Source organism: Gouania willdenowi, chromosome 12 (assembly GCF_900634775.1).
Source record: "Gouania willdenowi chromosome 12, fGouWil2.1, whole genome shotgun sequence".
NCBI classification, from domain to species: Eukaryota; Metazoa; Chordata; class Actinopteri; order Blenniiformes; family Gobiesocidae; genus Gouania; species Gouania willdenowi.
The window spans coordinates 1,837,159-1,849,560 of record NC_041055.1 but is presented as its reverse complement, the minus strand read 5'-3'; positions in this window follow the sequence as shown (position 1 = coordinate 1,849,560).

The window sequence follows — 12,402 nt, the reverse complement described above, 5'->3', positions numbered from 1 at the left end:
TTTCTAATCTCTTTTTTGTTTAATATATTTATGTGCTTTTTGGTGTAAATGTTTGCATGTTTTTGTCTGTTTTGTTGCATTTTTCTGTATTTATTTATTTATTTTAGCATTATTTCGTGTATTTTTGCTGTTGTTTTGTGTCATTTTGTGCATTTACTTTAGGGGCCACACAAAATGGGGGCCACAGGCGGTCTAGGTTTGATGATTCCATGTCTAAATACTAAATAGTGAGTAAAACAACAGCTTTTGATCCTAAAACACACATTATGAACGCAGAGAGAGAACAGGGGAGTCTTTGTGGAGCACGTGGCTCCTTCATTGTCACTTCCTCCTCCTCTTCCCCTTCCTCTTCCTCTTCCTCCTCCTCGGCACTGATGTATGTTTTGTTGTCCGCCACCTTAATTTTGATTTATAGGCCGTCCATAAATTAGAAAAATATGTTTTAGACTTCCATGGCGTGAAAAAAGGTGTGTGATGTCAGGGGATTGGCTGATATTTAAGATGTCAGAAATACATATTGGATTAGAGGCTTTGTTCCCCCCCCCCCCCAGGATAAAGCAGGTGTTTAATCATGGCTGATGGCTGCAGACAAATGCACTGGGACAGGCTGGGCACAGACAACCCAGCACTGACTCCCATCGTGATAAATCATGTGTTACACACACACACACACACACTCCTCACGTGTGTGTGTGTGTTTATTGTGCGTCTGCTTCGTACTTGTGTGTTTAAATGTTTCATAAAAGCAACAGAAAACCATCAAAGCTGCACTTATTACATTACCATAGATCAACTGTTTAAGAAAGAGACGCACAACGGGGGCCCAGGGGCCACATGGGGCTCTTTAGACCCTAAGAAAAGGCATCAAATTATACTAAAAACACACCATTATAAAATAATAAACAAAAACTAAACTACAGAACAATTTACAAAACAAAATGATTCTGGAAACACAAGAATAACAGATAAATATACAAAACAAAAATACATAAAAAAATACACAAAATGGTAATAAAAATACACACAATAACTAAAGAAAATACCAAAAATGACTAAAACTCCCACAAAACACAGGAAAATATACAAAACAACAGAAATACACAAAAATGACTCCAAAAATACAAAGTCACAAAAATAAAGAAGAATTAGTGAAAGACCCACGTGGCCCCAAAACAACAAAACCCTTATTATGTCTCATTTTTTGTGGCCCCCCAAAAAACACACCAAGAGACACTAAAACACACAAAAATATAGAAAAATAAACAAAACAACTTCTAAAATACACAAAAAATAGTCCAGAAACACAAAACAACTCAAATACACAGAATAAGTAAAAAAAACACATCTACTGTAATAGTTTCCTGTGTTAATGCTCTGATTGGTCGTTATTCTAATGCTGACATGAATGTTGATCAGAATAGGCAACGTTTATCACAGCGAGGCTACAATAATGTGTTTGTTTGATCAGAGGGTCACATGATCAACACAAACTAACTCTAAACACACGAAATGACTTTAAAACTCAGGAGAAACAAATGTATTGTGTTTTTCTGTCGTTCTGTTTGTTGTTGTCGTGAAACATTTGCTTGTTTGTTGGTACTGTAGGTTTGTGGAGTCATTTTTTCATGTTGTTCTTGTCTTTTTCTGTAATTTTGTATATTTTTCGGAGTAATTTTGTGCATTACTGGTGTTGTTTACTTCATTTTTGAGTAATTTCTGTGTTTTTATTTTGTCTTTTACTGTATTTTCCTGCAATGTTGTAATTATTTGTATTTTTTTATATATTCTTGCTCTTGTTTTGTGTTTTTTTTTGTTTTTTGTACATTTTCTTTGAATCTTGTTTAATTTATCTGACAATGAGTTACATAAAGTTATGGTTAATAAATAAATAATAATAATATTTCCTATAATTAAACCAGATCAAGCTGATGATTTCATCATTCAGTATATTTCGGTGTAATAATCTCAATAGTAAAATTCATCTAATGGGACCAGCTTTGTCTGTGAACACGTGAAATATAATTTAAAAATAGTGACATTAGCATTTATGCTAACATTTATTTCACACAACGTGTGACATGTTTAGCTTTTATCTGACCATAAACAAATCGATGGTTCTCTGTGGTTTTATAACAGTAAGACATGTTCTTTTTACTTGGTCTATTCCTTATATGGAGTGGTTAGCTTTAGCTCTTAGCCCAGTCAGTGTGTCGGTGGGTTAGCTTAGCAAAGATAGCTTTAGTTGAGTTCGTTGCTGTGGGTTCATCTCTGTACCCGTATTTGTGGAACTTTGGGTGGATCTGATGGAGGAACTTGGATTGGTTCCCTTTGTTGGATGGTCCGTGTTGTATCGCAGCTTCAGGTAGCCGTGATGTGTGTGAGGGCTGGGGGCGGGAGCGGCAGTGGTGCACACCGTGGAGGCTCCGCTGAGGAGCTGCTGTGAACAGCGTTCCGCTCCAGAGAATAAGTTGTTGACAACAAACTTGTGGACAATTTTGGCCCCTGGAACAAGGTTTTTAGGGCCCGTGGCCCTCGCTGATTTCAGACATGGGATGACATATTCTTACCGGCGAGAATGTTTTTGACGCTATATCGAGAACGATGATGTATCGCACATTCTTAGTATATATATATATATATATATATATATATATATATATATATACAGTATACACACACACAGCATTCACACCATTACTACCAGTATATACAGGATATATATATATATATATATATACTGTATATATTGGTAGTAATGGTGTGAATGCTGTGCTTTGACTTCTCTCCATAAGTCGTGCTGTATTTGGAAGGATTGGTTTTCTATGGACGACCCTCATTCTCACCCTGAGGTGACGATCATTACATGTGACGCCTCATTCTCGCTGCTTCCCTGCGTTTACACCACATTTCTGTAGCAGATAATGGATCACTGCTCCTCCTCTGATGGAGCACAAACACAAAAACCACTGAGACCACTGAGTCATCTTTTTTTGAAATTTGTACATTTCTTTGAGTCATTTTGTGTATTTTTGCTGTTGCTTATCTATTATTTTGTGTTTTTTAATCATCTTGGGTAATTTGTGATTAATTTTGTAACTTTTATTTATTTTTGAGTCATTTTTTATTTGCTTGGGTGTATTTTTGTTGTCATTTTGTATTTGTATGTATTGTTTGCATATTCTTGTGTATATTTATAGTGGTTTGATTTTTTTTTTATTTATCTGTAATTTTGTACATTTATTTTGAGTCATTTTGTGTAGTTTTGCTCTTGTTTTGTTGAATATATTTTTTTTCCTGTTATTTTTGTTTATTTTCACCTTTGTGTATTTTTGATTTGGTGTGGATGTGTTTTTGTTTATGTTGTTATTTTATTGAATATATTTCTGTGTATTTTTTGTCATTTGGTGGTTTTGTATTTTTGGTGCAGATGTATGTATTTTGTATGAAATTTTTAAATTTTCCTGTAACTTTGTACATTTCTTTTGATCATTTTGTGGATTTTTGCTCTTGTTCTGTATATTATTATTATGAGTTATTTTGTGTGTTTTTTAGTCATAATTTGTGATTAATTTTGTTATTCTGTTGTTGTTTTTATTTATTTTTCCTTGTGTATTTTTTTGTAATTTTGTATTTTTTTTGTCATTTTATTTGGTCTGGGTGTGTTTTTTGTTGTCATTTTGTGTATTTCTGTTGTGTATTCAGTATATTTTTGTTGTCATATGTTTTTATTTTATTTATTTGTATATTTGTAGTGTTTTTATATTTTTGGAGTAAATTTATGTATTTTTGTTTGTTCTTTCTTTAATGTTTCTGTAATTTCATAAAATGTTTTTTTTTGTATTTTTGCTCGTGCTTTGTATGTATTTATGATTTTGTACATATTTTTAGTTATTTTGGGTAATTTGTGATTGATTTTGTGTTATTCTGTTGTTGTTTTATATTATGTTTCTGTTACTTTTGTTTATTTTTGTCATCCTTCTCTATTTTTCTGTCATTTTATTTGTTTTTTAGTCATATTTTATTTGATTTGCGTGTGTTTTTGTTGTAAGTTTGAAGTGGTTTTGTATTTTTGGAGTAAATGTATGTTGTTGTTTTTTCTGTCACTGCTTTTTTCATGTATATTTTTCAGTTCTTTGTGTATTTTTATGTAATTGTATTTTCTTTTATAGTCATTTGATTTGGTTTTGCTGTGTTTTGTTTGTTGTTTTGTATTTTTTTCCTGTCTTTAAGTGTAATTCTGCTGTTGTTTTATGGATTCTTTTTTGTTGTTGCATGTTTTGTGTTATTTTTCTTTATAATTGTAGTGGTTTTGGATTTTTGGAGCAAATTCATGTATATTTATTGACATTTTTGAATTTTTCTGTAATTTTGTACATTTGTTTTGAGTAACTTTGTGTATTTTTGCTCTAATTTTGTATATTTTTGTGCCGTTCTATGTGTTTCTGCTGTTGTTTTATAAAGTGTATCTTTGAGTATTTTTGTTGTACACTTCTCAGTATATTTGTAATGGTTTTGTATTTTTTGAGCAATGTATGTTGTTTTTTTGAATTTCTTTTGTAATTTCTTACATTTTTGGAATCATTTGGGTGTATTTTTGCTCTTGTTTTGTATATTTTTCTGTTATTTTATTTTATTTTTTAGTCATTTTATTTATTTGGTGTGTTTTGGTAGTTGTTTTTTTCAGTATATTTTTTGTTGTCTCATTATTTTCGTGTTATTTTTCTTTGGATTTGTAGTTGTTTTGTGTGGCGGGGTTTGATTTTTGTTCAAAAAGAAGAACCACGACCATCCATATGGCAAGTCGACTTTCATTTATTTTTCCAAAAATGGTGCCGGTGCTTAATATTTACAGTGGAACACAAATATTTACACAACCTGGTCCCAGCTCTACTTCCAGCTGAGAAGCTTTCAGAAATGTTCAGGTACATTGATCCACATGCACCTCCAGAGAAAGACTGCCCTCTATGTAGCTTTTAACAGGTTAGCCCCTCCCATGGGTGTGGTTTAAATTAAACCAAAAACAATTATTAAGGAATACAAACAAAAACAATATTCACATTTTTTTCAAATGATAACTGATTTTATAATAAACAAATGCATTTTTCAAATCACATCCTAAATTAATCCCCTTAGTTAACTCCGCCCCGTTTTTTCCGTCAGATGCTCAGTGACGTCATGTCACCGGTAAGAGTTTCCGTGTGTGTGTGTGTGTGTGTGTGTGTGTGTGTGTGTGCTGCTCGGTTAGTGACGCTGCTCCGTCACATTTTGTATTTTTGGAGCAAATTCATGTATTTTTATTGACATTTTCAAATTTTTATACATTTGTTGTGAGTCATTTTGTGTATTTTTGCTGTTGTTTTGTACATTATTCTGTTATTTAGTGTGATTATGAAGGTACTTTGTATGTTTTCTCCACTTGCCCATGCGTCGTCCAACCTGGTCGCTCACCTTTGTCCTTCGTGTGCGTCGCTCTGTGTAGAAATGAGTGTCACAGTGTTGTAGATTGTGTGCTAACAATGACCCATTACAGGATAACTGAAAAACTAACCCAGATAATTGTTTATAGTGGCTCTAATTATTGCACTAATGACTGCATTTCATGCCCTCTAATGAGAATAAAGTATATTTTCCAAGCATGCAAAGTTTGTGGCCAATAGGGCGGCTAATTGTCATAATGTCTTCTTATTGATATTTATGTAAATAAGCCAAGTTTGTTTGTATCAGGTGAAAAACGTTTGGATTCATTACAATGCAGGCGTGGAGAATCAATGCGGCGTTAATTCTGAGCATCACGGACAGACGCCCTCGAGCCCACGACGTATCGGCCAATTTGCATCTAAAGCGACTCTGTCAAACACGCTTTGGCGGCGACTTTATGAGTGTTATTTCAGCGTTAGCGCCCAGCATTAAGACTGATATCAAGGTGGATTATTTTCCCACTGAAAACACACTTTGCCGCTAAATGGCGGCGCCGTTTGGAAGTGGATGATGTGGCCATTTGTCTTTGAGCTGCTCAACGTGACAGTTGTTGCTCACAGCAGGTGATCACTAAGAAACAGGTGGCGTTCATTACGGAAAACACGCTGAAATGCACACATTTGCATCTATTCAGCAACTTTTATGGCACATGTAACCATTTAAACAACATTCGTGAGCAGAAAACAAATGTTGGTATTTATCACAATGCTTTCTATTGCCTAATGTTGCTTCTTTGCCATGAGGAGGAATTTGGAACAAAATTAGGTTCAAAATCCACAAATATATCCCCATTTATTTACTCATGTTTTATCATTTGTGTTCTTTTATAGTCAATTATTTATATCCACTCATGATTGTTGAAAATGAGTTTGTGGATGAACTGAAGCACGGATGGAATTTGGAGGGAAATATTTTTACCCTTTTTCCTTTTTCTGCAGCAACTTTCCATATTTAACCTATTTTCATCACTTTTTCTTGCCATATTTTTGCTCCGTTTAATGTATTTTTGCTACATTTCTCCTATTTCTGAATCTTCTACATCACATTTCAATGATTTCTGCACATGTTTCCATGTTGACCCATTATTGTCACTTTGAACCTCTTTTCACCAGATTTCATGATTATTTTTTCATTTTTTATTTGTCATGTCCATTATTTTCCAGTTTAATCTAATTGTTCCAATATTTACACTTTGAACCCTTTTTACCACTTTTTCTGTCTGTTTTTGCCCTCTGTACTTTACAATTTCTGTGCTTTTTTAAAATCCAATTTCACTGCCTTTTCCATCATTTTCCACCCATTTTATTAGTGATTAAAACAGATTTCCATCTTTAAGATGATTATAATAATAATAAACGTTCCTGGATAACAGTGGATATTATTCAGATGAATAAATAAATGTGGTTATCACAGATTCATAGAACAATGGACCATCATTTTACTGACTTTATGGATGGACCCCAAAAATCTCTCCTTTATTCCCCCTTATAGATGGTCCTGTCTCCACATGACTGTTCTTCAATGTTCATGTCTGTGTTCAACCACCTTCAGCTACAGTGGGGGTCCCTGCTCTCTGGGACCTTTATTTTGGAGGGTCCCCGCTCTCTGGGACTTTTATTTTGGAGGGTCCCCGCTCTCTGGGACTTTTATTTTGGAGGGTCCCCGCTCTCTGGGACTTTTATTTTGGAGGGTCCCCGCTCTCTGGGACTTTTATTTTGGAGGGTCCCCGCTCTCTGGGACTTTTATTTTGGAGGGTCCCCGCTCTCTGGGACCTTTATTTTGGAGGGTCCTCGCTCTCTGGGACCTTTATTTTGGGGCTGATAAAGGTTGAGAACCAGTGCTGTAGTGTTGAAGAAACTCCATGTGGGGCGCCTGGTGACGATGCGTCAGCCACAGATTAATGAGGCAACCTCTGACGATGGAGAGTTGACCAGTGGTGAAGATAAATCAACCCTTGGCAACCCGTCCCCTGGCAGAGGTGACAAAGGTGAGATGACCCCCTGATGAAGACGAGTCAACCTATGGCAGTGGAGATGAAGACGAGTTGACTCCTGGCTGAGGTGAGTTGACCTTTGACCTTTGATGAAGGTAAGTTGACCCTTTGTGATGGTGACAAGCCCTAAAAGACTCCTCCCTTTTCCTTGATATGCTACGACAGACATCAGAGCTACTGGTTTATTTACTTGCGCGTGATGATGCATTGGTCAACATGTAGTAGTGTGGACATGCTACATGGACATGTGTGGACATATGTGAACATGCTACATGGACATGCTACGTGGACATGTGTGGACATGCTACATGGACATGCTATGTGGACATGCTACATGGACATGCTACATGGACATGCTACGTGGACATGTGTGGACATATGTGGACATGCTACATGGACATGCTACGTGGACATATGTGGACATGTGTGAACATGCTACGTGGACATGTGTGGACATATGTGGACATGCTACATGGACATGCTACGTGGACATATGTGGACATGTGTGAACATGCTACGTGGACATGTGTGGACATATGTGGACATGCGTGGACATGCTACATGGACATGCTACGTGGACATATGTGGACATGCTACGTGGACATGCTACGTGAACATGTGTAGACATCCTATGTGGACATGTGTGGACATATGTGGACATGCTACATGGACATGCTACGTGGACATGCTACGTGGACATATGTGGACATGCTACATGGACATGTGTGGACATGTGTGGACATGTGTGGAGATGCTACGTGGACACGTGTGCAGGAGGAATGAGTAGCGCGTAGGGAGATGATTTTTCATTTTGTGTTTGGCTCCATCTCTGCCCTCTTCTTGTGAGGATCCAATCAATCTGCCAGCTATTAAGGCCGTTAATTGATAATGCATACTAATTAGGCTGAGCGCCGCTCCTTTGGAGACTCTGAGGAGGTAATTGTAGGCGCCGCTCCAAACGCCGTTTAAAACAGTCTGTGCCAGGTAAAAATTCATTAGGTGGATAGATTGGAGAGGAAGTGGGGAGCAGAACAGGTGGAGGAGGAGGAGGAGGGGGGGGGGGTCAATGCTAATGCCAGTCTTTGGAGAAATTTCCCACCTTGATCCAATCATTGTTTCCTTACCGCGGCGCTCACCACTTACACAGGGAATTTGTTGTTGTTCTGTAAACTTCTGCTCAGCGCTGAGGTCAGGAGACAAAGTTTATCATCTGCTCCAGACAAACTTATTCAAACTTTTCAGAGTGACGCATAACGTCTTTTTAAGCTTTTTTAAACAACTAATCACAGAACAGAAGCTTGAGATTTACCAACATATGGACCAACTGAAAGTCCACTCACTCCACAACACAAAAAATATCAACAGAAATACACAAAAAGACAATTAAATACACAAACTGACAACAAAAACACACAAAATTACTCAACAATAAAATATACAAAATACATTTCATAACAAGAAAATTCTCTAAATGACAACAAAACCCTACAAAATGACAGAAAACTCTTTAAAATGACAATAAAAAAGACAAGCTGACAAAAAAAATCACACATAATGATTCTAGAAACACATTGAAATATTCAAAATCAGTCTGAAAATGCATTACATGACATGAAAATCCACAAAATGACAACAAAAAACACACAATATGACAAGAAAAATCACACATATTTACTCTAAAAACACATTAAATGACCATAAAATATTCAAAATGACTGAAATTAAATGATGAGACAATTCACACAATGAAAGAAAAACACACAAAATGACAACAAAAACAAACAAATTACTCTTAAAAAAAATTAAACAACAATAAAACATTCACAAGGACTCTACAAATACTAGAAAATTCCCAATATGACACAAAAATGTCAAAAAAAGCAAAAAAAAAACACAAATTGACAAACACAAAACAACAAAAACTTACAATATGTAAAGAAAAAATCCACAAAATGATTCCAGAAACACACAAACCCTTTGTTTTTTTCCTTTATTGATGCTCTGATTGTTCATTATTCTAATGCTGACATGAATGTTGATCATGTGACCATCAGATACAATCACGTTTGTGGCCCCGCCCCCTGTCATCTGCTTGTCGTGTGTAATGTGAAATATAAGTAGACGTGTGTGTAACATGAGGAGTGCTGTGAGCGATGCGTTCACTGACAGTTGTGTATCCCTGTTAATGGAGATGCTGTGGTGTGTTCACTGTCCCTGTTTCAGTGTCAGTCTGTTGACCTTTGACCTGTCCGTCACTCTCCTGTCCCTCCCACTGATGTTAGAGCTCTGCCTCACTGGAAACCAGTGACACCAGTGACAGAGACACTAAGTGGACCAGCAGCAGCACACACACACACACACACACACACACACACACACACACACACACATTCTCACATTTGCTACTTTTTAAAGACCCCATTCTTTTGCTATTCCTGTAAGGACCCTACTTTACAGCCATCCTAGAAACATATGAAATGCCTTCCTTGACCAGAAAAAAAATGTATTTTAATGCCATCACCACAGAATTCTTTTACACACAAAGAGAAGAAAAATATAGATTTTTAAAGCCCCATATATTTTCACTAATTTCTTTAGGACGTTTTAAAAAAAAATATGATTTTACTATTTTTGTAAGGACCATGTGATATCATCATGCAATTAAAGCACGATGTGACGTCATGCTTAAACTGCACAAAATTCCAAAATCCAGTTATGTCACAGCGGACTCCTAAATGTAAAAGATAGATTTTGGCTTTAGAAAAGTTTTTATGACATTTTTAGTGAGAAATATAATCTTACCTTTCCGTAGTTTGTTTGCTTTTCCGCGCAGAACGTACCGGAAGTGACGTTTTTTTCAAACAGGAAGTGATGTCGATTTACATGTTTACATTTTAGAAACAATTAAAAATTCCAAAATCCAGTTATGTCACAGCGGACTGCTAAATGTAAAAGATAGATTTTGGCTTTAGAATAGTTTTAATGACATTTTTAGTGAGAAATATAATCTTACCTTTCCGTAGTTTGTTTGCTTTTCCGCGCAGAACGTACCGGAAGTGACGTTTTTTTTCAAACAGGAAGTGATGTCGATTTACATGTTTACATTTTAGAAACAATTATTTACTTTTTAATATTCGTCATAATATTCATTCACATGTGAATATATCTCCAAACCTCGAGACTAAAGTGTAGTTTGAAACACTGGAATGTTGGAAAAATGGGAATATGTTTTTATTTCTTTATAAAATGTGTTTTGGTTACTTAACAACGACCATTTTTAGATTAATAAAGTCTGATAAGCTGTATTGTACAATAGAGCATTGTAGAAAAGTTTAAAAAGATATGCATATTTAATTTTTTTATCCGTTTTTTCGATTTAAAAGAGGTCAAGTGGCGTGTGCTCCATTAAAGTCTATGGGGGTCATCAGACCTCATATCTCCCCTGTGCAAAGGGCCAGGACTTTGAAATTCACATATGACATGCAGCTCAAAGAGACCTTTCTAATGAGCCCAAGTCTCTGGCCACTTCCTGTCCAAAGTTATGTCCCCTACTTCCCTGCTCATCATAAGGGCATTTTGATCCATAACTTTTGAAATTCATATATGATATTCAGCTTCACGGTGATGGGGTTTCATTCCGATTTGGTTCATTTCAGAGTTCAAGTTGATTCCCTAACCCTTATCAAAATTGTATTTATTTCAAAATGTTGGTTTTATGTTGTATTTCATTGTGAATGGGCTTCTATACAACAGTTGTCTAGTAGTGTGTGTAGAAAACATTGCTCCATGAGCAGGTGTTTAATTGAAGCTTCCCCTCCCCCACCTCCCACAGCTCTACACATAAAACCTCCCTAAAACCATTACACAGCACAACCATTTTACCTTACACTACTACAATTTAGACTACATTTATTTATCATGTATTTTTAAATTAATAAATAGTTAATAAAATAGTTAGATGAAGTCTTTGACCAAGTCTTTGACCATCTCATGTCCAAAGTTATGACCCCTAATTCCCTGCTCATCATAAGGGGATTTTTATCCATAACTTTTCACAGGGAGCTTGGATTTTAAAAACAAGTGCATATTATGATTTATCTCTGGGTGACCTTTTGGAAGTGGGTGGTCTCATCTCTGTAGACTCTTGTTTAGTCAGACAAGGGCCTAGGAGAATGGGACTTGAATATGTTGTGCGGCCCCTCTGGACGTGCCCAAAAATGATTCAATGAAGTCTCAGAGACTTACGGTGGTGAAACGACAACCCTTCAAAGGGTGTCTGGATCAAGGATTTGGGGGGTCCTAGAGGGCGAACCCTGGCACTTGTAGTAACCATTCCGCATGTTCTGGACTCAGTTGGAGGAGACCTTTCCATAGAGGTCTCATTTGTGCAGATTGGATGAAAATTGGCAGAGTTGTGAATACGGAGGCCAAAATCTCACATGGTCTCGAGTTTCAAAGGCCAAAGGGCCTATTTTGGGTGATTCTGGATATGAAGACATTAATCCAGGAATCTGAAATTCACCTATCTTTTAGAGGGTGGTGGGACTTTTCCAACGGTACCTTCCTCACCTCTTAATGACCTTTGGATCATGAGAGAGAGCCATTTGAAGTTTTCAGGACAGTTTCTGGAAAATGCTGCAACTTAATTCATTAAAAATCAACAGAAGGTTCTAGAAACCTGAAAATTCACACAATCTATGGTGAATTGATGATAAATCAGGGGTGCGACTTTGGAGGCTGTACTCCAAAGTTTAGGGGGTCATTCAGGGTCAACGTCGGATCTGGGAGTGAGAAACGGCGTCCCTGGCAAGAAGACAACACACCAGAGGTCTATATCTTAAATATGTTGATGTGGTCTTTGAGACGATGCAGGAAACGTTGACCCCGTGTTGATACGACTTTGCGTTCCGGAGTTATGGCCATAGGTCACC